The sequence below is a fragment of the Pseudorasbora parva genome, chromosome 24 (genome assembly GCF_024679245.1).
Source record: "Pseudorasbora parva isolate DD20220531a chromosome 24, ASM2467924v1, whole genome shotgun sequence".
NCBI classification, from domain to species: domain Eukaryota; kingdom Metazoa; phylum Chordata; class Actinopteri; order Cypriniformes; family Gobionidae; genus Pseudorasbora; species Pseudorasbora parva.
The window spans coordinates 33,723,298-33,747,519 of record NC_090195.1 but is presented as its reverse complement, the minus strand read 5'-3'; the positions used below and the strand labels follow the sequence as shown (position 1 = coordinate 33,747,519).

Here is a 24,222-nt window from a genome sequence, read left to right as displayed (position 1 = left end):
CCAGATACTGTTGGGTTCTGTTGATGATTAGAGGTAGAAAGACAAGGGATTACACAACAGCAGGGCAGGTTTCGAGTTGTGCAAGGATTTGGAGTGGGGGTTTGGGGCAAGTGTGTGTGTGTGTGTGTGTGTGTGTGTGTGTGTGTGTGTGTGTGTGTGTGTGTGTGTGTGTGTGTGTGTGTGTGTGTGTGTGTGAGAGAGTGAGACAGACTTGTACTTGTCATAAGATTCTCGCTCCTTTGCCGAGAGATAGTGGGGGTGGAGGGAGTTGGGGGGGCTGCTGTTACTACATCTGTTCCCACCCATCACTCTCACTATCCTACACACACACACACACACACACACACACAGGTTCTTGCACATCCTTGTTAAACAAGTCAAATTCTGGGAAAGCAGAGATGATTCTGTGAGACTATGAGTAGAGAATACGACGTGTCTGCGTGTATGTCAGCTTCTTGAGTGTTTTTGTGTTAGTCAGAAGCACACAAGGGTGGAAAAGTCCTCACACGGTGCCAAACCGAGCAAGCAAGAATGCCTCTGCTGTTCCCGCTCTCTGTCTCTCTCCATCTTGTTTTGTCTTCCATCTGTCCCTCACTGCTTTTCCTCTTTCATCCCTTTTAAAACATCTTCAGAAATCCTCTAAACTATTCTAAAATGTGTCAACATTGACTAGATTGACAGCATTTCTTTACAAACCAAATTTATTTCACAACAGGGAGTCAGTTGGAATGAGCCTCTAGCTATAACCAAAGTTTTCAGGAAAATCTTAAATGAGGTTAAAAAAAAGGTAGTTTAACCAACACACTAAGCATAACATTTTAAATTGTAATTCTGCAAGTGTGCATTTTATGCAGGTCTTGCATCCTATAATGATATATTGTCCACCATATTGATATCGAATTCGGCCAATATATATTAAAGCCAATAAGTGTTTTTTTCCTTCAGCTGAGACTTTTCAGATGTGCGCTGTTCGCCATCATGGTTTTGGATTGATTGACATATGATTGGAATCAATTAAAAAAAGGAAAAAATATAGTTAAGAGCAACATGTGCAGCACAAGACATACTGTTGACATATTGGCTACATAAAATTATAATAAGAATATTATAATTGTGCTTTTGGGACTTTTTGGATTTTAATGGTGAGACTTCTGTTTTTGTAATCAGGTTCAAAAATTATATAAAAGTTGGATTCAGATTTATCTGCCAAAACATTGATTATCGCCTTTCAGTAGGGATGGGTATCGTTAAGATTTTAACGGTATTACTACTCTTACCGATACTGCTTATCGGTCCGGTACTTTAACGGTATTCTTATCGGTACTTTTTGATATATATATATATACACACACACACACACACACACACAATTAACAAAGATACACATTATATAGGCCTAGTGCTTTCATTTCAGGAAGAATTCTAGTAAAATAACACTGCATAGTTTATCATAAATAGCCAAAATAATGCTTATTAAAGCTGGATATTCATTCAAGAGCTGTGAGTGATTTTCTCTTTGCATTTGCATTCGCAGTAATTCGTCGGCATGTTTATTTACACCGCTGCCTCTTTAAGATAGATGTGCAGCTCTATAGGCGACTGATAATAGGCAGATGCACTACATTTTCTCTCGACTATATCCATAATAACTACGTCCATTTTAGACACAAACTAAAACTGTTAAACTGTTGTGTTTAAGAGACTCTCCAAGTCGGTCATTTTGACATAGATGTGTGTGTACATCTGATCGTTTAGACGCGAGTGTGAAACCGAAAGTGTAATTTGCTCGTCTCGTTGCGGCTGTTTCAGAGCGCGCGCCGACTTGGGAACAACCTCTTGCGCATATTTTTGTGCTTTTAATCGCTCTTTTTATTATTAAACGCGTCCCACAATTTACCAACAGTGGTTAGACTGTATTTTACAACAATCACTGATCGTGCTGATTCTGTCATTACGTTTGAGTTTGGAGAAATGACAGCGTAGGCTACTGTTGCAAAGGGAATTAAGTTGCGCTAGACATAAATATTATTATTTTAATATTTGGAAGACAAAATCTAAAATAAAATCAGACTATCACAGATCTAAAGTGTAACCAGCTATGTTTGACTGTTTTGTTCTGTCCTCGGCTGTCGTTTGCTCTCTCTCTCTCTCTCTCTCTCTCTCTCTCTCTGTGTGTATTTTCAAAAGTACCGACAGCAGAACCGATAACGTCCGAGCTTATCGATACAACGTTCTTTCAAAATTCACCCCCGGGGCCCGTTTAATACCGGTTTTCGGTACCCATCCCTACCTTTCAGATATAAAGAATTATCGGTATCGGCCAAAGTTTTATATCAGTGCATCCCTAATTTTAAAATCTAAAATTAGTCAAAAGCTTTAAAACAAGCTAAAACAATTTTTTTTAAAAAAAAGGTGTTTCTTATGTAATTCAATTGAATTGTTCCAACCTGAGTTAAAAGTATTTATTTAAAGTGTTGGGGGTTGTTTCTGGTTTAACATTTATGACCAACACATTTGTGATGCTACACAACTGGCCAATTAGCTCAAGCTAAAATTTGGTTTCAGCTCGACAACTGAAATTTAGTCAACAGCTACCCAGTCCTTCCCTCTACTTCACCACGGGACACACATATGACACTGCCAAATAGTACAAATAGCACCTGACTATTTATTGGAGAAGCATTCCTAATCTAAATTTACCTTAAAACTTGGGCCTGACGCCAAAGTATCCCCCTCTAGCCACAAACTCAAGTCCCCAATGTATGATTTAGTAAAAAAAAAACAGCTTTTTCTTCCTAGCCTCCAGCCTACATTCATTAAGAGCTCTTATTAAAGTAATTGGCCTGGCTTCTGGGATGCAAATGACAGCCGAGGTGGGTTGAGCATTTCAAGGGTGGCTGTCAGACAATAGCTCCAAGCCAAACTGCCAAAAGTGACACAGGCACTTCAAAAGCAAACAGATATAGCATGGAGGGACCGTTCTGTTCACTCTTCTAAGCCACTTGCTGGGACTAGTTTTTGAATGGCTTTTATAAAGGAAGAGACTGAAGGTATACAAGTTTATCCTAACCGGAAGAATGCTAAAAAAAGAGGTTAGTTTGCTAAAATAAAAAGCACTTTGTGGATACATTGAGAAATAGTAGAGGTCTGCAATGAGGCAAGAGGGTTGAGAGAGACTGCAGTAAATCCAGTGACCATATGTTGGCTGCTTATTACAGTCTTCATTTACATCATAGCGCTCGAAAGGAAACGGGAGAAATGCAGAGTCTCTTGTGTGAAATAAGTATTAGCCAACACAGATAGATGAGGCAGTGGAGGAAGGAAGCTACACTCCTGGAAACGAAACATCCAAATCTCTTGGTGTAGAAGAGCTTCATCGTCATTCTCTCCCACCTCGCATCTATCCCCCCTACCAATCATATGTTTGAGTGACTCAAACTAGGGCCTATTGAGCCAGAGTCCTGCCCTGACTTGCCAGACTGAGCTACACAAATCCTCTCACACGAACCGACCAAGACGGCGCATTCGGTCACCAACATTTGAAGCGCACCATTCGTTTAAGTTTATGGAGTTGTGTGCAGCCTGCCAGCTTGAACTCTTCATGTTCAGTCTCTCTTTTTCTCTAAGGGCAAAGATCAGGGTATCAGTAGAGCACTATGTTTACAGAGACCAAGAGAAAGGGGGCTGGTTTGGGGCCAAACTAGGACAGAGTGGAAGGAATATTACTACTACTCTCTCTCTTACACACATAAATCACACTCTCTCATTCGAATGTCATTCGCTAGGGATGAGCGATATGGCCTAAAATCCATACTGTGATATATATTGCAGCTTCTTGCTGCATATATATGTATATATATTATAATAGAACCATTTCGGAACAGGTTACATAGACCCTAAGAAAAGCCGAACTGCTAAATGTAATTTTGGAGTATCTGGTACCGACTACTGTAATTTTGGTACATTCTTGACAGATGGTTTGGCTAGATAAGACCCTTATTTCTCATGTGCTTTTTGAAGCTGCATTGAAATCGCAATTTGGACCTTTAACCCGTTGGTTCCCATTCAAGTCTACTATATGGAGAATAATCCTGGAATGTTTTCCTCAAAAAAACGTAATTTTTTTTTTGACCGAAGAGGAGATGGGGGTGAGTAAATTATCAGTACATTTTTATTCTGAAGTAAACTAATCCTTTAATACGGTTACGTTCACATACAGTGCATTCTCAAAAGAACAACCACACTCACACCCTTACATTTTCAGGACTCTCAACCTCATTCTTGGAAAACCTGTGCTGTGTGAAGGGAACCGGACTGGACAACTAAGTGCTAAGAGAAAGTTTAGTTTTATGGACGCCACCATCTTTGATGTTACTTTGGTCGATATGGTTTTGACTCCCATTAAACATTCATACACTTTATTTGAAATGCTACTGTATGTTGCTGTATAACTGTATGAATCCAAATGTAGTTGCAAATCCCCAAAATCTAGCCTCCCTCTCTGAGATGGCTCAAAGAGGAATAAGCCTCTTACCTTAAAGTAAAGGCCTACTGAACTAGCTTTGTGCTTGAGGCAAAACACAACCCAGCCCAAAGTCAAAAGAAATGTCCTTAAGTAAACATTTCTCCTTGTCTGGCCATCCACTATGAAAATTACATCAGGCAAATCCTGTAACCTGATCCATACGAATGCGGAGTTTCCAAGACAATTAAAAGCTCTAATTGATGTGTCCTTCAGCATGAAATGGAAACTGCAACCGTCTTTGCTTCCCTATATTGTGATGTATATTCGAGTGAAACGGCTTCCCAAACAAGCCACATTTTTTTTTAGAGCTGTCCATCAGGAATTGATCGGATTGTAGAAAGTCTTGTCATTTGCGAAGTTCTGCTGTCATTTCATTGGGGTTGAAATACGGAGATCCAACATTGCAGACACAATAAAACAACAACTGCAATGTTTATAACAGATGCTGTTTTAAGGAAATTCATAAAGAGCACAACAAAATGCAACAATGGAGAATGGAGGGGTCTCTTGATATGTTTAGTACCCAAGTTTGTCGCCAGGTTTCCAATTTAGATTAATAAGATTACGAAATCAGTAAATGACAGAAATTGTACAGATAACGCGACCTCAGGTCTTGTGCATTTTATGGCGGTAGGCTGTGATAAGTCTCCCTCTTGAAAGTGAGCTGTTTGGAGGACATGTAAAAGAAAGATTCAGGGTGACTAACCAAAGAAAAACATATTTAAACCATCATGATTCCACAATTAATCACATGTGACCAAAACTAACTAAATACAGTAGTGTGAGAAAAACAGACCTCTTATTAAATACTTCCTCTCTAAAATCAGTTCAATGCCCTAAGAGCAGAACAGAAACAGATATGCTAAGCAAAAAATGGGTGGCTAGCGCAAACACACACACACACACACACACACACAGTAAAGACCAACCAACAAACAACAGAAGAGTTTATGCTTTCCTTTGCCGTTTTTTCCTATCTATCTGGTCTGGTTAGTGTTTTTTAATACTCTAAATGATTCTCAAACACTGTAAATCTCAGTTGTGTTAATGAAATTAATCACAAGCTAAACTGTGACTGTTTACGGTGAGATCTCAGTATCTCATTCATCTCTGAACCTGCAGCCACTCAAACAGGTTTTCTGTGGATGACAGACTGCCTCAGGCTCAACCATCATACGTGTGTCACCACCAGCTCAATATCTTACCAAAAAACCCAGAGTGAAACAACACGTTACACAATATGATGATAACGTTTTACAGAGGAGAAAATGCATCTTTTTTTCTTTTCGGTCGTTTTGAAAGCATCGGCTTTAATCTTGGCGACATCTAATGAATTATATCATCATGGTTTCATGCTCTGTCTGTATGTGATAAATGCTTGGTCCTGTTCAGTGACTTTTAACAGATGTGCCACAAGTCTAAACTTGGGCGACTGCAGGCGCTCGAAAGCATGGCTTGAGCAATAATAGGCCGTGACTCAAAGGAGGGCTGAGAATCACTGGAGTCAGAGGTTAGTTTGAGCACATCAGCTCTTGGGTGTACTCATACAATCTAACATCCCAAAGAATGTCATACCAAGTAAATGCAACAGAGAGAATAATATAATCGTGGGACCAGATGAACGGCAGTCAACGTCTGCTTGTTATATACAATTCTGTACTTTTGCTGCGTTTTGTGTAGAAGAATGCGTCTTCGGGAGCATCATACTTTCACCTAGATAACACAGCTGTTTTACAGAAGAGAATGTTGACCTTTGACCCTGCTACCTGAGAACACTTCAGGACGAGCAGTGGAAAATGTACCAAGCAACTCTCGTTTAGACTGAAGGTATATTTACAGCAATAAAAGAAAACATCCTTCCTCTTTAAAGCTCAATTTGTTAACATCAGTTAATACAATAGCTAAAAAAAATAAAACTGAGCAATGCTTTTTACAGAATTTATTCATCTTGGCTTTTGTGACTTGTGATGTGTTTAACATTTAATCAAATTATAAGTGGTATAAAATAAACTAAGGGCCAGATCTACCAACAGCTCTTTTGGCGTTAAACTGCTGTCAGGATTTAATTAAGACACACAGTGTAAAGGCGTGGTCAGGTTTATTTTTGTGGCTGACCTTATTGCTCATGCATTTGTAGGAGTTTCCCTTTTAGACCAAGCGGCAAACTCCCACAGCCAATACGGAAGTGACTTAAACTGCACTTGATCGAATGACCACTAGAGACAGGCTCAAGAAGGGAGTCAAATCTGTATCTCCTCCATGTTATAATGCCCAATTTTACAGTAAAAAAAAAAGTACACAAAGTAGTTTTGGTCTATACGGCTAATTTTGCCCTTCATTACAACTGTGAGGGGGTGAATCTTTTTTATAACTCTTTTTTTTTTAAACTTATATCAAGCTTTAAAGTTCTGCATAATTAAGGGACGTGGCCACTTGAGTAGCAGGTGGATTGCCGTTTGTCTGCTGTCTGTTAGTCATCACGTCACCTCAGCTCCGCCCATTTCCCGCCTCTTTGCCCATTTTCGGTTATCCCGGAGTGATGCACTGCCAAGTTTACAGCAGGCGGCTCCGCCCACTTTGACCGTCAAAAATGCTCAGAAACCTAAACCTCCATCGTTTTATGGGCATCTATGTTTTAGACACAAAATTTATGGGAGGAGAGTATTTAAATGAATCACGCAAGGTGATATAGTTGTGTCAATTAACTGGCATTTTCACTATTATTTACCACCTAAAAAAAGCATGTCCATGTTAAACCAGATGCTAATTTGCGCTGCTCTTGGTAGATTGCACTGGTCATTATGGAAACGATCCGGCTGCGTCTGTTCGCTTTAAAGGTGCACTATGCAACTTTCCGTCCACTGGAGGGCGCCTATTCTAAACAAAGGCGTAGTTTGATGACCCCAAGTGTGAGCGCAGTATCTTGGGACATGTGGCCTTCACCTCACAGCCGGTGGAAAATAGGACTCGGGCAGAAATCATGTTCATGGATGCGGTTATTAACGTTACTGTAGTGTAAAGCAGAGCAGGAGCGAGTGTTGTGGAGCTGAGCACGGCCGCTGGAGCGATTGTTACACAAACACATGGCTCGCGAACACCGGGACTTTTATTATGAAGGGACGGGACACAGTCGCCGGGGAGCGTGCAGTATTTCTGCTTTTCCGGTCATGATTATAAGGTAAAGCAGCTCTGTTTATCATATTAGATACATTTAAGTGTGTTTTAAATTATGTTCTGACGTTACTCTGTGCGTTCGCTCGGCGCTGCTGTGACATGTTCACACTGCTAAGAGTAAAGCGCTTCTGCAGAATAAAACCGAGGTTAGCGCAGATATGACGCGATTGACAGGCGACTCGCTCAAACGCTATGCTGACACGTCCCGGTCCTTAGTTAAAATAGCAATTTTCTCACAATTTACAAATAGTTTTTAATTTGTACAAATTTTTTACAAAACAGTTTTTAATCCAAACATTTGGGATATTGTAAATACTCAACTGAACAAAATATATAACACTGGCCTAGTGGTTTTTGGATATTTTACTGCAAAAATACTACATAGTGCACCTTTAATTTGCATGTCATCAGTAGATCACGCGCTTAACTTTCCACTCCCATCGGGATTGCTCTATCACGATAATTTTCCCTGGTTAGCAAATGAATTACTTAAAGTTTTAATAGTATATAATAAATGAACAGTCTACATTAATAAATGTAGGTACTTAGTTGTATTAATGTTGAAATTACCATTAAGTAAGATGAATAAATGCTGTACAATTGCCTTATTGTAAAGTGTTACAACAATGGTAGTTTCCATCCTTATCTTTGACGTTGCACAGCTTTATCAATGCCTGAACTGAAGACAACTGAAGTCTACTTCCATTTAGTGTGAAGATTGGCCTTTATCTGATATATTTTGTCTTTACATCTCAAATGTTTTCCTTCAAAGCAACAAATCACAAATACATATTTCAGATTCCTTCCTCCATCTTGATGCAAAGTTATTTCTGTTACCACCCTACCTGAATCAAAAACCAAAACAAGAGTTTTAAAACAAGACAACGCAGCACTGATAGATCCCAGCTTCATGCAGAGGACGTTAGCATGTACATGAAGTGTGTGTGATGTCTCATGAGCTGAAAGCAGATTACAAAGTTCAAGCTTGGGAGTTTCTGCGCTTTTATGAAGCAAACTAATAAACTGTAACTTGACAAACAGAAGATTCGCACATCTGTTTTGTTTATCCAACTCGATTTTAAATGGATCTAAAGCGCATTAAGCTGGCGAGCTCCGCTGTTTTGCAGTAAGGGACCGCATGCACATTGCAAAAGAGCAGACGGTTGAATTGGATGAATGATAGAGCAAAGGTATGCGAGCCAAGGATGTAAAAATGTGTGGCAAACTATGAGTGTAGCTGCAACTGTAAAACAGCGAGGATGAATAGACATGGATGAAAGGATGAAACAAAGGGAAAAGATATGAATCTGAAAGTTTCAGGCGAAACTTGTGGGCAGGGCCAGTTGTCCATGCGGCATGTGCAAACAGTGAGGATGCTCACGCGGACCGGACCGGATGGTGAGGTATATTTACCCGTCCTCAGACGAGGTTGTATTAATCTGCAGCCTTTCGGGGTTGAAGAGGGACCGCAGTGCACCTCGTGTGTCAGCAACCACTGCTCACACTGCAGGGAGACCACAAAGAGCGAGTTTAATATGCATCCTATGAACACACAAACACACACTTTCTTTCGGGATGAGGCCTAGACTTTTGACCTTGAAATCTGTTATAAAGTAATAAAATCATTGCAAAACTTGCAGTGTTGAATCATGAAACGCCCTGTTCATACAGACAATCTCGATCTCAGTGGCTGGAGTTTGACCTGCAGTCATGGTACAGTTTAACTCAATCTCTCCCCAAGGGCTGCTCCGAATCAAGAAATTGCAGTGTCCGCGAATGTCTGGCCTAGGGGTCACCAGTTAAAACAATACACAACTGAAATTTGTCAATCGCTTCAAGTGTGTGAGTAGCACTTCCATTCACTTCACAAACAACTGACTCTTATGGAGTAACTCTCTCAAATGACTCTGAAGTACTGGTTTGAATCATTCTGACAAATCCTTTAATGACTCACTGAATCATTCAGAGCAGCTACTGAATCAACATGACTCACTTATTATTCCTTGCAGTGATTTAGAAATAAAACATGTTTTGTGTTCTTAAGGTTTGTGAAATTTAGTTATAAGGGAACATTTTTCCATTAAAAAAAGCTGTATTTTTTATAGCAATGACGCATTATTTTGATCAAAATATTTCCTTTTCAGATAAATGCTGTTCAACTATTCACAACTGTTTTCGACATTTATAATAATCATAATGTTTGGATGATAAATGCAATCTTGCAATATATATATATATATATATATATATATATATATATATATATATATATATATATATATATATATATATATATATACACACACACACATATACACTCACTAATAATCATTTTAAATATATAGTAAAATATATTCTGTGTATATTAAATATATATATTTATATTTATTAAGTTAAATTAAGTTACATTTTATAACTTGCAGCAGCTGAACTAGAGAGAGAGCGAGCGAGAGAGTGAGAGAGCGAGAGAGAGAGAGAGAGAGAGAGAGAGAGAGAGAGAGAGAGAGAGACCTAGAAAAAGGTACCCCAAATTGCTACATTACTTATTTGTTGGAGGTAATATTTCATAACAGTATTTTATTAGTAGTATTTTATAATGTTTTTGATATCACCCAGTGTTTAAATGACTTCTCGCCTAAAATCAGCACACACAAAAAAGTGCAAATTCTATCTGGGTCTGCTACTAATAAACACCAAACGTAAGCAGTTGTTCAGCATCATTTGTTGCATCACTAATCAGTGATTGGCCCGTTTACCGTCCGTTATCTGTCCGCAGACAGGATGGAGGGATACGGAGATGCACAGATGAAGAGGAGGAGAGACTTACGCAGCTTTATCCTCTTTGTGCAGGAGCTTTTCAAAAGAGAGAGACGTGACGAAGGGGTGATGGAGTGTGTGTCTTTAAATTAGAGAGCGAGCGAGCGAGCGAGCGAGAGGGAGAGAGAGAGAGAGAGACATAGAGAGAGAGACATAGAGAGAGAGACAGAGACTTAACAGACTGAAGACAGATGACGATAAAAAGTTCACAGGAAACTTTGCTGTTGGTGGTGGGGGGATGGAGAGAAGATGGAGAGACAAGCGGAGGAGTCATTAGAGGAGAGATGTGAGAGAGATGGAGGATGGGATGAGAGAGACAGGACAGATTATCAGATTAGTGGCTGGTAAGACTGCCTAATTGAGAGGCAAAGAGGCAGGTATAATGGTGTGTGTGTGTGTGTGTGTGTGTGTGTGTGTGTTCTGCCCCTGTGAAACACACCTAGCCTCTGTGTCTTCCCCATGTTACATCACTCTGATGATGATGATGATGAAGATGATGACTGTATTTGATTGGCTTCGGTGTGAAATCACACAATAGTCAAAGAAAAGAAGAAAACAAAAGGAGAGGAAATGAGTTTGCCAGATCAGTTTACCCAGCCAGCACCCACTTTAATTTTTTTAATATAAAAAACTATGAAAACATTAATACAGAACAAAAACAATAAGCTTTGTAGCAAGTCCTTGCATATTATGGTTTATAAAATGAGATTTTAGGATAAATCACATAAAAAGCTGGATGGAAATGCTAAAAATACAAATAAAATAATAGAAAATGTCCATAAACTGCAATTTGTAAAAATAAAAAACTATGAAAACATTAATACAAAAACAATAAGCTTTGTAGCAAGCCCTTGCATATTGCCGTTCATAAGACGAGATTTTAGGATAAATTGTAGAAAATGCAGAAATATAAATAAATTATAGAAAATGTTCATAAACTAGCCTAAAATACATTAGAGTTCAAAAGTTTGGGGGTTGTAAGATAATAAAAAAATCAAGTGACAATAAAAGACATTTATTGAAAAATTATTATATTTGAAATAAATAAACTTTATATTTATCAAATAATCTTGAGGGGGGAAAAAATCATTTAAAGTATTAACTCGATGTTGACAAAAATCATAAATGTGTCCTGAGCAGCAAATCCTCATATGAGAATGATTTCTGAAGGATCATGTGACACTAAAGATGCTGAAAATTCAGCTTTGTTCACAGGAATACATTACATTTTACTACAAATTCACAATATTTACAATATTACAGCATTTTTTGATCAAATGTAGCCTTGTTAAGCACGAGAGACTTAAAATGTTCAGTTCTTACTAACCCCAAACTTCTGAGCAGTAGAGTAAATTCCTAGATCAAAATAGTCATGTGACTTTGCCTTAAGTAATGTGACTTAAATAGCTGTCACTCCCATTCAGAGCAGAAGTTTAATGCTATGGTTAGGGTTTGTTCCAGTCTCTAACCTTAAGTAGAAGCACCAGTAATCGAGAGGTTTTCTTTGCAAACTCAGCTAATTAGACAATAGATTCAAACTCAATTCGACTAATCTAAGCGAGGTACCCTGCGATGAACCACAATTAACCGCTACAGGTCACATGGCCTTCAGCATGCCAGGAAACGGTTTAATTTAGGATACATTTATGTTTAATGAGCGCATGTATAGCCTACATCCATTTTTGGGTTAAACCTGTTTGTGTATGCACACTATGTGATTACCTCCGCCTCCACGTGTGAGCATGAGTGTGTGTGTGTGTGTGTGTGTGTGTGTGTGTGTGTGTGTGTGTGTGTGTGTGTGTGTGTGTGTGTGTGTGTGTGTGTGTGTGTGTGTGTGTGTGTGAGAGAGAGAAAGAATGCTACTGCTCTGTTTCAGGGCTGGATGACAGGCACGGACAAGTGCAGGAACGGACGTGTTTGAGAGCAGTTGGCGCGCTGAGATAGTGCTGCTTTCTGCCTAGCACATCACCCCTCAATATCAGTTTCAATAGCGAGAGGCTCAGATAAAAAAAACAGTGAAAGAAAGAGAGGAGATTGGACCTGTGCAAAGACAGGAAGGTTTAAAGAAAGGGGGGAAACTAAAGAGAAAGAGAGAGGTGAGAATCTGGACAAACGGGATGGGCCAGTTTGCACGCTGCATGAAAGACGGCACCAAGTGAACGACACACTCCCTGGCTTGTTTGCTTTGTTTCTATTAAACACCAGAGACATTGACAGGGTTAGAAGGGGGGCAGAGGACGGACGGATGGATGGAGGGAGTTAACCAGAACCTGCACCACCCTGAGGTCTCATATCCTTATCAATGCAAACCGTACACCCTACAAGACACAAACACACTGATACTAATGACTTCAGTTAGACCATGCCACAAAAGACAATTGACCACTGTACTAGAAGTCTGTTATCAAGTTGAAGAAAGTGTAGTCTCCAAACAATCCCATCAGATGTGGGCCTGAAGCAGGAAATGCAGTCCCACTGATATGTAAAGTTATAGCCAACACAATGCATTAAAGCAGTCCCGTTATAAATACTTAAAATGCATTCTTACATTACTATAACACAACCCTGAGTACCCTGATGTGCCTTTAAAGGGATAGTTCACACAAAAGATGAAAATTCTGTCATAATTTACTCACCTTCAAACCTGCATGAGTTTCTTACATCTGCTTACAACACAAAAGAAGAGATTTTGAAGAATGTTTAATGTTTAAAGCACATATATCAACAATTGATTATAGTAGGGGGAAAAAATCTATGGTAGTCAATGGTTGCTCTCTCGGATTGGTTACAAACATTGTTCAAAATCTCTTATTTTGTGTTTTAAGCAGATGTAAGAAACTCATGCAGATTTGGAACAACTTGAGGGTGAGTGAATAATGACAGAATATTCATTTTTGAGTAAACTTTCCCTTTAAAGGGTTAGTATCCCCAAAAATGTTCTCACCGTTATGTCGTTCCAAACCTGTAAAACCTTCACTCAACCTTCAGAACACCAAGATATTTTGGATGAAATCTGCAACATCATTGCAACTTTCAAGGTCCAGAAAGGTATCCGCCTGTTTCTCCAGCAACCAATGGGTGCTGAACTACTTCCGCTTTCCGGTATTGTGCTTCCTGTTCAGTGGCTAACCTCTAGTAGCGCGGACCATGATATCGACAGAGAAGGCAACATTACATTGATAAGAATAAGTTGTGTTTAAATGTTGATAACATGAGCTCAGGTTCCACTTGTGCCTTTAATGGTTGTCATAACAATTCAAGATTTTGTCCGAAACGTCTTGATTAAAGGGGGTCGCACACCGGACGCACACATTATATGCCAGCTCAATTTTGAATCGACTTCAGGTTTTCTCTTTTTTATTCAAAATATTCACAAACTTGTTATCTATGTCATATAGAATGTGTGTCTGATATGAATAAAACACAGTCAAATTATAACTGTCTGAAAGGATTGTTATTGCCACTTCCACTGACATCAGCGTGTTTTTGCTGCTACTTATGTGCATTTAAATGTCTGAAACCTAAAATAAACATGATGTGGTGAAAACACTGAATAGTTGTGATATGTGACAAGCGCGTCCGTCTCAGTGCCAGCCAAAGCGTGAAAACATGTTTGATGGCACCAAAATGAGGAACCGAAATATTCGAACATACGGCAGCACTCGCATGCACTGAACAAAGTTTACAAAGAGAGACTGCTTTGCCCGTGTTTTTCTTATATTAGCATTATTTTCAAATTACAACAAATATTTGCGTCATCAGATGTGAGATGAACCCCATACGTCCACACCGCAGATATGTTGCTTTAGACAAGCACAGTCGCGGTTTCTGTTTGCGTCATCACAACATTTTGGCCGTATTGTTTTCAGTGGCCGACTACTCGGTGCATCCCTAGTGTGTATCCATCTCCGATTTTGTCCATTTGTGCTTCATCCATGGAGAAACACCGGCTTTTACAGCAAACAAGATCGCAAGCTACAAGCTATCAAACATACATACGCTTCGAACAGGAAAAGGACAACTGACTCCCGGTTCAAACCCGCTATGAATCATGGGTAAATGTGCTAACCGGGAAAAAGGTGGATAAAAGACATGGTTAAAGTAGTCCATGTGACTCCAGTGGTTCAACCTTAATATTATGAAGTGATGAGAATACTTTTTGTGCTAAAAACCCCACCAACAATAACGACTTTATTCAACAATTTCTTCTCTTCAACATATTTTCTGTATTTCACGTAGTAAAACCAGTGCAGCTGGTTCTCCGTCAGAACGGCGGCTAATTATTGGCCAGCTTCTGCGTCACACACACATGCATCGTGGTGCTCATGTGACCAGCGTCAGCCAATGGTAAGCTGGCGTTTTGACGCAGAACCTGGAAGTGCTGTACTGTATTTACTACATCAATAAAAGGGAAAACTATTTAATTAATTAGGTGATTTTGAGGTTGTTGGGGTTTTTTTTGGGGGGGGGGGGGGGCACAAAAAGTATCCTCGTCACTTTGTAACATTAAGGTTGAACCACTGTAGTCACATGGACTATTTTAACAATGTCTTTACTACCTTTTTGGGCCTTGCAAGTGGTCAGAAAGCTCTCGGGAGTGAATATTCAATCAATATTCTGTGTTAATATTCAGGAAGCTAGACATAAATGTTAACAGTTTAACTATCTTCAAGTAACAAAAATAAAAATGACAATGGAAGAAGACCGCTGCAACACGTATTTGCTTCAAATAATTCAAAGAATATGTTTCCATGTCCAAACAAAGTCATTTTTGGTACAGATGAATGGTCAAAAAGCATCCCTCAGGAAGTTTCTCAATTATTCAGCAGAAGTGCCAGCGCTGCAATCAAAAGCAAAGACTTAGCGAATTGAAATCATCTGACCAGCCATTGTGAGGCAACATGTGGAAACTCCAGTGAGGTTTGAGTTCCTTTTACAGATCATGGTTTGTATTAGAGCAGAACAGAGACGAGGACAAAAGCAGACACGTCACCAAACCTGGTTATTTTGCAGACAAATTTGCAAAGCTCCCGGCTTCAACCAGTGCCACCAAAACGGCACATCCAGTTTTGTCTACTGACAGACTTTTCATGGTAACATGACCAGCAGCAGGAAAGTAACTATGAATGTGAAATGTGAATACATCAAAGCGAAAGTTACTCAATTTGAAATAAAGTAGGAGGTCTGCAAAGGAAGTTTAAAATCCACTACTGTCAGTGTGGTCGACTGTTTCTCATAGACATCATTCAACACCTGAGTCGAGTATACATCATAACAGGCAACAAGCTGATCTGCGTTGCGCAGGAAGTGGCTTTCATTTCCAAATCAACCCTGGCTGCGTTGCCTTGGGGCGAGCTTGCTTCATGCAAACCAGCTCTGTATCTGTGCGCACATCTCAGATTCAGTAAAAAAACATTTTTTTTTTCAAATCAGTCACTTTAAAAACACATTGCTTTAAGATAGATCCATGAAGTACGGTAGAGCTGCACAGGAAGATCAGGTCCTTGGTACACATGCTCTTTGTGTTTTTTAAATGGGATGGGGGTCCTCTGGACTCAACCGTGGTGCAGGCTCGATAGCTCCTGGCTCTTCAGAGGTTAATAGACGATGTAAACAAGCATGCAAATTGAGGGGTCCTTGGCAACGGACGACTCGGCTGTCAAACCTCACAGGTGCCTGCGACAGGGACAAGTCTTTTTCCCTTCTTTTTGGCAGATGCTGGGGCTTTATTTGGGCCTAAAGACACATATGGCGCATTGGTTTGGCTAGACTTCACAGTGGGGTACTGCGAGAGCGGTTGACTGGTCACATGGGCGAGGTTTGAGGACAAAACGACCTCGTATTCAGGCTCATCTCCATATCCATGCAAATATGCATGGGCGGAAAGAGAAAGAACTGCATTCTCGCACAAAAGAGAGGCTGGTTTTACCAAGATAGAGTTCTTGTAAGCGAAGACAGACGCTGGCTCTTGCACAGTTTCTGTGGCGAGCCGTGGTGTGAGTTACAGAGGAGTGCAGATGCAGGGTCCATGCTGACAGATCAGTGTGCCATTGACAGCTGCTTGGAAAAAGCATACACTGTCCACCCTCATTACAGATGGGATGTGTGTGTGTGTGCACAAGCTCTCTCAAAGAATCGCTGTCCCCACCAGTCCGTCCAAAACAGGGCAGCCATTTTAAAACTCTTCCTTGAGGGAGAAACAAGAGCCATGAATGAGAAGAATCACAATGATGCGAGACTACATGGGGACGTTCATCCCAGGCTTACTTTGGGTGCGTGAGGTGTAGAGGAATGGGTGAAAGGAGGATCTGAGCATCTAATCTCCTTCCCTCCTGTTGTTCTTCTTGCTATGATCACTCCCTTTATTAAGGAGACATGTTTCTGCAGGAAGACCAAGAGATCTTTCCCTCGACCATTCTCTCCGGCTTGCTATGAGCGCAACCCATGGATATGACGACATCTGCTTTGTGCAACTGAAACTGCCACTTTTCACGGACACTGTTTTGAGGTCTGGTAAAGGTACAACGTTTTTTTCATTTTGTTTTGTATGCTTTTAAACTGGAACTTTTGATTCATACATGGAAAATAATCCTCATGGGGAAGCAGTCATATGGGAATTCCTCCTCTATCTCCCTCCCACTTTTCCCCAATCCCTCCCTCTCGGCAGAGCTGGCCGATGTGGCAGCTTTTATGGCAGAAAGGACGCAGTGGGCCCATGCAGTTCTCCTTTGACAGTTGTCTATCTGTGCAACAAATGGGACATTCATCGAGGGGCAGCAGTGACGGCTCGGCTCCATAAATCCAGAGGCACACATAGGGCCCTCTAAACCTCAGTCTGTATATTAGAGATGCACTGAAATTAAAATTCTGGATGCTTTTTAATAATTATTTTTGATCCTTTTTTTATATTAAAATACAAGCCAATAGAATTGGACAATTGGACAAGAAATATATATTAAAGGGTAATATATATCCCCCAAAATGATCCCATAATTAACTCACCCTCAAACCATCCTAGGTGTATATGACTTTCTTCTTTCAGCCACACACAGTTGGAGTTATTTTAATTAATATCATTGCTCTTCTTGGCTTTATAATGGGGGTGAATTATAACTTATATTTTGAGCCCAAAAAGTGCATCCATCCATAATAAAAGTAATCCATATGGCCCTAGGGGGTTAATAACGGCAAAGAGAGGCGTTTTTGTATGAAAAATATCTATATATGGATAAATATCTATAGAAACACCGGCCGTGCACGAGTCTAGTTTCGGTGGAAGAGTGACCTCTGACCCAATGCCGATGGGCGCTGAATTATGTTTGGCTTCTGCAAACACGCAAATCGCGTCTAACATCAGAAAACTTCTGCTTGAATATCACTGGTGATAATGAGGGATGGAGAAATGAATGCATCAACAGTTGAGGCAAAAATGCTGTTTACGTTTCAAAAACGTAATCTTCAATGAATTCACAGTATCGCAAAAAATAAAGAAAAGGACATTTATTGTAATATATTAAAACATGCCAAATCATGTGATGTAAATCAAAATGAAAAATTACACAAAATGAAAAATTACAGTATTTAGTGCACTGTACGCAAATCAGTTGGCATGAATACAAGTAACATAAAATAAATAACCTATAACGACTTTGACTTGCTTGGAAAAAGCCACAATAAAAGTATAGAGACACTTTTGATAACCATCTCTCTTTTATGCACCGTTGAAGTATGGGTGTGGCTGCTGGTTTCATGAAATAGACTCTAAATTCACTGTACACCTGAGAACACAAAGAGACAAGGAGTAGGAAGAGGAGGAGGAGGAGGTGTGGTGGGGGTACCTCCAGGCCTTTTCAGTCCTGTTTAACCGACAAGCTCCTACAAGCCATCCTGAAAAAGAGGCCCACGATGCTCTGCACGCATCCTTAAACTGATCTGAGTGAATGCTCCATTATGCAAAGGGATTCCCTCATACAAATCAATGGAGGAAGAGAACAAAACAACAAGAGACAACAAACAGAGATGCTAATTATAGTTATTAACCATTTAAACCAAAGTCAAAACCAAAGTTTACTGCGAATAAAATGCTAAAATACACCTCTAAAAGTCTAGCTGGTCAGGTTGAGGCTGGAGAACCACTGCCACAGTGGGCCCTCCATCATTTATTTGAAAGACTAAAGAAAAGGAAAACCACTGGAGGGGTGTTTGACAGAGAACTAGGCAGATATGCCTCTTACTGCACTCTATAATGGAGCTCTTTGTAAAGCGAAGAAGAATACAGCCTTCATCGAGCTGATGCTGAGAACGTCTCTCTGTGGCTCAAATCAGCACATAAACAGACATGCATGATATGTGGCTGTCAAGACCGCCTTTTCTCCTCCCCTGAAAAGGAACGCTTGTGTGGTGTGAGAAAATATTAAGCAAGATTTGTGAGAGCATTTTCTGGACACCTCGAACAGGCCCGGTTCTGACAGTGATGCTATCGGCAGTCAGTGAGCATTCCCTCACTCCCTCTTTTCACTCAATTGCACCTCCCCTCCCCTCCGCCCCACTTTTGGCTTCTGTTTCAATGTTACATGGCCTAAACTCCAAAAGCAAGGATGCAGGCCAAAGTACAAGGCCAAAACATCAGCCAACTGGTGCTGTGACGGCCGTCCGCCACCCACTTTTAAAGCCACGCCCCCAAAAGCAGACCCATGTGACTCCCTCCGGGCCAATCGGGCCCCAGACTGCCAGCTGTTTGCTATAGCCGTTTGCCTGAGTGACAACCAGGCCGGCGTTTGCAGCAGGGGTCATCCATCACACTCCAGTGTGTGCTGACGCTTCTCAACTGTGCTGAAGCGACTCCCTAGCATCACATCACGTACAGCCCCCCCTCCCCTGCCTGAAATAAGAGTCACATTGTTTTTTTTCTCTTTCGAACCGCTCCAAAGTTGCTGTGCAGGGCTCTCTCAACATAGGCGTCCGCCTGAGGACACGCTCCTACAAGGGAGCGATTCATGTAAAATGGGGGGGAGGCACTGGAACTTCAGAGGAGGATTTGCAGGCTGAGAGCGTTAAAGTCACAATTTTTTTTTTGTAAATGTGGCAGCTTGGTGGTTAGCATCAGGCTGACAATCCTGCAAAAGGCTGTAGAGACGGTCCACAAACGAAGAACGAGCCAAAAGTGAGAACTTAATGCAAGGGAATTCAATTCTCAAATTTGATGTATTTCCAAATGTCACACGAGAAAAAGAGGCAATTAAGCTTTTCCCCAAAGAACCAAAAACTCACTGGAAAGAACTGCCAGCAGATTATATTTGATTGAATTTAAATAGATGCATTATGCAAATTCAGCTATACATTTCATTGCAGCAAGTTCAGATTTAATTTAACTGGGGATATCATGTTTGAGGTCAAAGTATCTTTCAGAACTGTAGCATGGGGGTGGTAGCATCATGCTTTGGGGGTGTTTTTCCGCACATGGGACAGGGCGACTGCACTGTATTAAGGAGAGGATGACCGGGGCCATGTATTGCAAGATTTTGGGGAACTACCTCCTTCCCTCAGTTAGGGCATTGAAGATGGGTCGAGGCTGGGTCTTCCAACATGACAATGACCCGAAGCACACAGCCAGGATAACCAAGGAGTGTCTCTGTAAGAAGCATATCAAGGTTCTGGCGTGGCCTAGCCAGTCTTCAGACTTAAACCCAATAGAGAATCTTTGGAGGGAGATCAAACTCCGTTTCTCTCAGCGACAGGCCAGAAACCTGACGGATCTAGAGAAGATCTGTGTGGAGGAGTGGGCCAAAATCCCTCCAGCAGTGTGTGTAAACCTGGTGAAAAACTACAGGAAACGTTTGACCTCTGAAATTGCAAACAAAGGCTAATGTACCAAATATTATAAACATTGATTTTCTCAGGTGTTCAAATACTTATTTGCAGCTGTATCATACAAATAAATAGTTAAAAAATTCATACATTGTGATTTCTTTTTTAGATTATGTCTCTCACAGTGGACATTCACCTACGAAGACAATTTCAGACCCTTCCATGATTTCTAAGTGAGAGAACTTGCAAAATAGCAGGGTGTTCAAATACTTATTTTCCACACTGTATATCTTACCAGTTATTCTGAAGCCCTTAATACAAAAGTATGAATCATATGTCCCTCACTCTGTGTCCTCCGCTATTTTCCAAATGCACTCGTATTAAACTACCGTATATCGATATAAACTACTCATACTGCCTCGATCGTTTCTAAAAAATATATCAATATATCATACAAACTCGATATACCACCCATATCCTTATTAAAATTAACCATGATTTTATTATCAATGTTATCCACTGGACATCACAACATGTCATTCATGCTTGTATTTTTCTTTAAGCATCAATTAACTTGAAACCACCTTCAAATGACGAATCTGAATGACATCACCCGGCACACAGATGAAAGTACACAAGCCCTGAGTGTAGCAGTCAAAGGACGGCTGGTCATTACAGACCAATCTCTTTTGTAATTCCATGACAGTCTGTAGAGGCGTTAGGGCACTAGCATTTCGGCTGCAGGGCCGCAAAGGCCTCATTTCCATCTCTATAGGGCCCCTTAATGTTTGCCCACACACTGATAAAGAGGGTCTCATCAGATGTAAGGCGGCACCAGAGTGGGCACAGATTGGTGGGTGGGTAACAGCCCTCAACATTGTGAGGTCCTGAAAGGATAAAAGGGGTTAAAACACGCAGGAAGGAACAATTACAACTTTCAAACAAAAGCGAACAGGCTTAGCCGAAACCGTCACATGGTTCAACAATGGAAAAAGTTCTGGTTTCCTCCACTGATTTTTGGAGAGCTTTAAACACTTTTCCCCCCTTGGTGAGCGGTTCTTAGAGCACAACCTGATTAAGTATTTAATGTTTAGCACTAACAAAAGAGCCAGATTAGCAGAACAGAGCAGAACTTTTCCTGCCTGCACATCGAAACCACTAATTTTCACTAGTTCTGATGAGCAATTCCCTTAATGTTGCACAAGTTATCACAACAGTAACATCCAGTATCCACCATTTCCTGTTCAGCAGAGGTTTAACAGACTCACACAGCCTTGTGGGATAGGCCATTTCCTTAGCAAGCCATGAAACAGGCAGTTGAATCACAAACACAGACGCAGCTAGAAAGTGACCAATCCTGGCATCATCAGGTGGCGATTTAAACGAATTAAAGGGATAGTTCACCCAAAAATGAAAATGTGATGTTTATCTGCTAACCCCCCGGGGCATTCAAGGTGTCGGTGTGTTTGTTTCTTAAGTAGAACACAAATGAAGATTTTTAACTCACACCATTGCACTCTAAGTCGTATTATGCAATGGTCACAGATGAGAGTAAAAAAAAAAATACACATACGAATCGATATTAAACCCTGAGGCTCGTGGCTACACACTGATGTCTTAAGACACAAAACGATCAGTTTATGCGAGAAACCGAACAGTATTTATATAATTGTTTACCCTTTAAATACAACACAATGTACATCAGCGTTCACTGTGCAATGACTTCTGGTGAGTGAGGTCAAAATACACGGTATGGCGAAGAGATACGCACGAAAGATAATTTCCGTCGCTTGTACATTGTGTGCATTTGACCTCACTCACTGAAAGTGATGGCGCACTCAAGGCTGTTGTACATAGATTACATTCGAGGTAAAAAAAATTCCAGACTGTTTCTCACACAAACCGATTTGTTTCGTGTCTTAAGACATCAATGTGTCATCACATTCATATGTGTATTTTTTACTTTCATACTCTCAACTGTGACCATTGACATGCACTATACGACTGACAATGATGTGTGTTAAATATCTTCATTTGTTGTTCTACTGAAGAAACAAACACACCTACATCTTGGATGCCCTGCAGGGGTAAGCAGATAAACATAAAAATTTCGTTTTTGGGTGAACTATCCCTTTACTTCCAGGGAACAAATCTATGGTGGTCTAAAAGCCAAAAAGCAATGTAGAAGTGCAACAAATCCTTTGTCATTAGTCAAGTTTCCTACAGGCCCTGAATTTTCTTTATAACTTATCAGCAGCCAACTGGCACTCTTCAAAAGATAATGGCAGAATGAGTGTAATCTAAGAGAAGACATTACAGGGACACTACCCACTTTATGACAAGTTATGCAAAGTTGATGGAGACAAAACAGACACTTTGCACATCAAACACCAGGATGATGACCCTTCACATGAATCGACAGTTGTATAAATTTCATAAACTTATCAACTTGCTCGACCACAAAATATAGGTTTGTAGTGCCGTAAGCCACAAGGATGATCTAAGCAGCCATTTTAACAGAGCTCTGACATGCAACATGCATTTAGTAAAGGCTGTACTTTCAGATGGACCCTTGATCTGGTCTTCTCATGAGGCAATCAACAGCCTGGTTATCTTCTCTGCTCTTTGATTAAGTTTATTATTGCCTCTGCTCTCCTTTTCCCAAGCACTTGGTAACAAAGTTCACGAGTTCTAACTCTGGTTAATGATAACACTCCTTGGACAGACATGTTTTGTGGGATGCTGTGGATGGATGGAAACTAGATGAAGGAAGTAAAGGTATCCAAAGCATTTTCTGATGACTAACTCTGATGAAGATGTTTTGAAATGCGGCAGTTACCACTCATCCCTTCATATAATCTCATTGACAGGCACAGACAGGTTGGATGATACTGCGTTTGAACGAGCCGTTGTTTTGAACCGCATAGCTCTTGTACAGGAACTAAATTAAATAATATATTGTTTAATGCAAAGTGAGGCATGGGAGGCAGGTCTGGTTCAGATTTAGTGTCAGTTTTTGTTCACTTAGAGTGTGAATCTCACCAAACAACAAAACAACTGTCAAGAAACAGACTGATCTCATGAAATGGCATATGTATGATACGCCAATTCGTACGCTATTTTGGCATGCTATCAAGACACATTATCGCTTTTTTTAGCGTGTTTATCAACGCCGTTTCATTCTATCCCCCTTCACTGCCCCTACCCCTAAACCTACCCATCTCACACACACATGCACACACACAGCCCCTAAACCTACCCATCACAAGAAACATTCAGCATTTTTACATTTTCAAAAAAACAATTTAGTATGTTTATAAATCCATTTACCTTGTGGACAAACACACACAATGGTTCGTTTCAGCGTAGACATACACGCAGAAAGCTCAAAATGCGTACAGATAAAACGCCATTTGGCTTTAGAAAGTGCCGTGTATGTTTACGCAAAGTCATGATATGTTGCAAATGTAAATTAAAAGTCTGAGCTATATTTCATACTGTAATATAACTGAAATGAGATTCATCCAAGTAGATTCAGACTTTTACATTATTTATTGGATGGTTTTCCACATCACCTGGGTGGGTCCCTCAGAAATATCAGAGCGTGTTGGTGTAGGTGTTGAAGGAGGGCAGCGTTTCTGTCTGCTCATTGTGTACATAGCCCCTGATGGGAAAGGCCAGGTTTCAGGAGAAGAAAGAACCCAGCTCGCTGTCTTTTGTGCCGTCTCCTTAGGGGCACGTCAGCAGAGCCTGCCCCATTGACTCCTTCTTTCCCATGGGAGCTAGACGGTGTACCATTAACCCCCAGACCGGTGAGGCAGACACACCTCTACCTTTTCACCTGGCCATTTGAATCTCAAAATTGGGCTTGAGCGCCCACTTTAGAGCCCCAGACCTCT

At 40.5% G+C, this 24,222-nt stretch overlaps 1 protein-coding gene across 2 annotated transcripts in view; it reads right to left on the bottom strand.

Annotated features, from left to right (window-relative positions):
• Positions 1-24,222, bottom strand: part of rreb1a (ras responsive element binding protein 1a) — a 74,010-nt gene that overhangs the window by 35,933 nt on the left and 13,855 nt on the right. The window contains exon 2 of one of the 2 annotated variants that reach the window (XM_067434389.1): positions 9,113-9,203. The exons of the other annotated variant lie outside the window; for it this stretch is intronic. The gene's annotated coding sequence lies outside the window, so the exon portion shown is untranslated. The remainder of the gene's footprint in view (positions 1-9,112; positions 9,204-24,222) is intronic. 2 annotated transcript variants of the gene reach the window in all.